General features: G+C 47.3%; 1 pseudogene; it reads right to left on the reverse strand.

Annotated features, from left to right (window-relative positions):
• Nucleotides 1-4395: 4395 nt before the first annotated feature.
• LOC136642792 (5S ribosomal RNA) lies at nucleotides 4396-4513 on the reverse strand (annotated as a pseudogene).
• Nucleotides 4514-4860: the final 347 nt, after the last annotated feature.

The raw sequence follows: 4860 nt of genomic DNA on the forward strand, positions 1-4860 counted from the left end.
ATAGGGCGAGCCACACTATCAGTAATTTATCCAGCCTAGTACTAGCTACCCGAAGAGATTGTAGTTCTCTGTGGTCAGGGTTTTTTTTGAGTCCTGATACCAAGGATCTATTTTAAGAGATGTTAGGGATGAAACGTAGGGCTTTTTATATATTCAAAGCACACATGTTCATTGACTTACAGTCAGTGGCATAGCTAATGATCGTGTAGCCTGGTACCGAGCTCAAAATGATGCCCCAGAGGTGATGTCACAACCAGAAATGATGTCACACCTGGGCTATTAAAAAAGTGAAAATTGGTCCTGGAGGCCAAATTTAGGCTTTTAGGCAGGAAGCTGAAAGCCAGGACCTCAAAGGTAGCATTCTCTGAAGTGCTACCTGTTCCACGCGCAGGGCCAGCTAGGCAGGCGGAGATCAGGGGTCTCAATGCGTGGATGAGACGGTGGTGTAGGGAGGAGGGGTTTAGATTCGTTAGGCACTGGGGAACGTTTTGGGACAAGCGGGGCCTGTACAAGAGGGACGGGCTCCATTTGAACCAGAATGGAACCAGACTGCTGGCGCATAACATTAAAAAGGTGGCAGAGCAGCTTTTAAACTGATCCCTGGGGGAAGGCCGACAGGAGCCGAGGGGCATCCGGTTCGGGACTCCTCATCCCTATGGGATGAGGATGGGGAGGTTAGAGAACAACAAGACAAAGGCAGGGTAGGAGAAGAAATTGGGAAAGGTAGGGAGATGGGATGTGATAGACGGTTTGGCACAATGAGAGGATGCAGGGACAAAGGAGCGAATAAGCAGCCCATCCTGGGGCATTCCATGTATAAATGCTTTTATGCGAATGCCCGAAGTCTACGAGCAAAGGTGGGAGAACTGGAATGTCTGGTGACAAGGGAAAATATTGACATAATGGGCATAACGGAAACCTGGTGGAATGCGGAGAATCAGTGGGATACCGCAATCCCGGGCTATAAACTCTACAGGAGGGACAGGCAGGGGCGTGTTGGAGGTGGGGTGGCCCTTTATGTTAAGGAAGGGATAGAATCCAGCAAAGTAGAGATTGAAGGTGGGTCCGACTCCACCATAGAATCTCTGTGGGTTAAATTACCAGGCTTGTGCAGTGATGTAATACTGGGGGCGTGCTATCGTCCTCCAGACCAGAAATCTGATGGGGACCTTGAAATGAGGAAACAGATCAGGGAGGTGACAAGGAAGGACAGGGTTGTAATCATGGGGGACTTCAATTATCCTCATATTGACTGGGTCAATTTGTGTTCTGGTCACGATAAGGAAACCGGATTTCTTGACGTGCTGAATGACTGTGGCTTAGATCAGCTAGTCACGGAGCCCACCAGAGGACAGGTGACTCTGGATTTAATTTTGTGCGGTACGCAAGACCTGGTTAGAGATGTAAACGTTACTGAGCCGTTGGGGAACAGCGATCATGCTGCGATCCGTTTTGACGTGCACGTTGGGGGAAGAATACCAGGCAAATCTCTAACAAAAACCCTTGACTTCCGACGGGCGGACTTCCCTCAAACGAGGAGGCTGGTTAGAAGGAGGTTGAAAGGGAGGGTAAAAAGAGTCCAGTCTCTCCAGAATGCATGGAGGCTGCTTAAAACAACAGTAATAGAGGCCCAGCAGAGGTGTATACCGCAAAGAAAGAAGGGTTCCACTAAATCCAGGAGAGTGCCCGCATGGCTAACCAGCCAAGTTAGAGAGGCTGTGAAGGGCAAGGAAGCTTCCTTCCGTAAATGGAAGTCTTGCCCTAATGAAGAGAATAAAAAGGAACATAAACTGTGGCAAAAGAAATGTAAGAAGGTGATAGGGGAGGCCAAGCGAGACTATGAGGAACGCATGGCCGGCAACATTAAGGGGAATAATAAAAGCTTCTTCAAATATGTTAGAAGCAGGAAACCCGCCAGAGAAGCGGTTGGCCCTCTGGATGGTGAGGGAGGGAAAGGGGAGATAAAAGGAGACTTAGAGATGGCAGAGAAATTAAATGAGTTCTTTGCATCTGTCTTCACGGCAGAAGACCTCGGGCAGATACCGCTACCCGAACGGCCCCTCCTAACCGAGGAGTTAAGTCAGATAGAGGTTAAAAGAGAAGATGTTTCAGACCTCATTGATAAATTAAAGATCAATAAGTCACCGGGCCCTGATGGCATACACCCGAGGGTTATTAAGGAATTGAAGAATGAAGTTGCAGATCTCTTGACTAAGGTATGCAACTTGTCCCTCAAAACGGCCACGGTGCCAGAAGATTGGAGGATAGCAAATGTCACGCCTATTTTTAAAAAGGGAAAGAGGGGGGACCCGGGAAACTATAGGCCGGTCAGCCTAACATCCATACCGGGTAAGATGGTGGAATGCCTCATCAAAGATAGGATCTCAAAACACATAGACGAACAGGCCTTGCTGAGGGAGAGTCAGCATGGCTTCTGTAAGGGTAAGTCTTGCCTCACGAACCTTATAGAATTCTTTGAAAAGGTCAACAGGCATGTGGATGCGGGAGAACCCGTGGACATTATATATCTGGACTTTCAGAAGGCGTTTGACACGGTCCCTCACCAAAGGCTACTGAAAAAACTCCACAGTCAGGGAATTAGAGGACAGGTCCTCTCGTGGATTGAGAACTGGTTGGAGGCCAGGAAGCAGAGAGTGGGTGTCAATGGGCAATTTTCACAATGGAGAGAGGTGAAAAGCGGTGTGCCCCAAGGATCTGTCCTGGGACCGGTGCTTTTCAACCTCTTCATAAATGACCTGGAGACAGGGTTGAGCAGTGAAGTGGCTAAGTTTGCAGATGACACCAAACTTTTCCGAGTGGTAAAGACCAGAGGTGATTGTGAGGAGCTCCAGAAGGATCTCTCCAGACTGGCAGAATGGGCAGCAAAATGGCAGATGTGCTTCAATGTCAGTAAGTGTAAAGTCATGCACATTGGGGCAAAAAATCAAAACTTTAGATATAGGCTGATGGGTTCTGAGCTGTCTGTGACAGATCAGGAGAGAGATCTTGGGGTGGTGGTGGACAGGTCGATGAAAGTGTCGACCCAATGTGCGGCGGCAGTGAAGAAGGCCAATTCTATGCTTGGGATCATTAGGAAGGGTATTGAGAACAAAACGGTTAGTATTATAATGCCGTTGTACAAATCGATGGTAAGGCCACACCTGGAGTATTGTGTCCAGTTCTGGTCGCCACATCTCAAAAAAGACATAGTGGAAATGGAAAAGGTGCAAAAGAGAGCGACTAAGATGATTACGGGGCTGGGGCACCTTCCTTATGAGGAAAGGCTACGGCGTTTGGGCCTCTTCAGCCTAGAAAAGAGACGCTTGAGGGGGGACATGATTGAGACATACAAAATTATGCAGGGGATGGACAGAGTGGATAGGGAGATGCTCTTTACACTCTCACATAATACCAGAACCAGGGGACATCCACTAAAATTGAGCGTTGGGCGGGTTAGGACAGACAAAAGAAAATATTTCTTTACTCAGCGCGTGGTCGGTCTGTGGAACTCCTTGCCACAGGATGTGGTGCTGGCGTCTAGCCTAGACGCCTTTAAAAGGGGATTGGACGAGTTTCTGGAGGAAAAATCCATTATGGGGTACAAGCCATGATGTGTATGCGCAACCTCCTGATTTTAGGAATGGGTTAAGTCAGAATGCCAGATGTAGGGGAGAGCACCAGGATGAGGTCTCTTGTTATCTGGTGTGCTCCCTGGGGCATTTGGTGGGCCGCTGTGAGATACAGGAAGCTGGACTAGATGGGCCTATGGCCTGATCCAGTGGGGCTGTTCTTATGTTCTTATGTTCTTATGGGGGGAAAATCTGCTTCCTCCTCCCAGAAGCTCACCACCCACTTGCTCTGCCACCGTTCCCCAGCCAGTGGCATAGCTAAGGCATCTATCTGCTACCTGGGGTCAAAGATTTTGTAGCCTCCCCACATCAAAATCAAATTTAATTAAGTAACTAAAAAGTGTGCCCATTATTGGTTAGAGACACTGTGCTGGGGTGAAGAGGGACAGTTATTCTCCCCCTGCAAATTATAAGAGGAAGAAGTGCCTCTTTACCCAGTTAGCAGGGGTAACTGTATTATGACATGGAAATGAGAGGTAACATGGAAATGAGAGTTGACTCATATTAACACCTTATTGGTTCCATGCTAAATCATAATAACATCTCATTGGCTCTCAGAACAATCAGTCTCATAGGTCAGTTTTGAGTTAAGAAAATTCATTTTCTGTTCCATAAGGCAGTTGTGTTTTACTTTTCTGGTTAATTGGCCATAACTTGTGATTGAGTACAGATATTCCAATGAGGTTTGTTTCATTGCATTCTGCATTAAATTACCTTTCCAATGATATATGGTTGGAAACCTTCAGTCTCGAAAGACTATGGTATAAGCCTACAGCACCCGGCATTCCCTGGTGGTCTCCCATCCAAGTACTGCCCAGGCCTGACCCTGCTTAGCTTCCAAGATCAGACGAGATTGGGCATGTGCAGGGTAACAGCATGTTAGTATTATTCATACAGACCAATTTTTTCACAATTTTGGCCACAAGTGTCAAGCTCAGATTGTTGTTCCCCTAAAGTTTGTTGCCCAGGGCAACCGCTACCCCCTGCACTTCCTTAGCTACGCCACTGCTTACAGTCCTCCCCAAAGGCATCTCAATTTACTTCCACAGATTATTTATAATTTTATTCTAAAGCAATTTTTTAACAAGAGTTGGTCAGATACAATCCTACTGAAGAAGTACACCAGTGGAACACAGGTTTTGTCAGCGTAAGTAATTGCAAATGTTGGTATGAGCAAGCTGGGTGCTGCCACAAGTTACCAGCTCTGTGCACCAACAGAAGCCAGCTGCCA

This window comes from Tiliqua scincoides, chromosome 2, assembly GCF_035046505.1.
Source record: "Tiliqua scincoides isolate rTilSci1 chromosome 2, rTilSci1.hap2, whole genome shotgun sequence".
NCBI classification, from domain to species: domain Eukaryota; kingdom Metazoa; phylum Chordata; class Lepidosauria; order Squamata; family Scincidae; genus Tiliqua; species Tiliqua scincoides.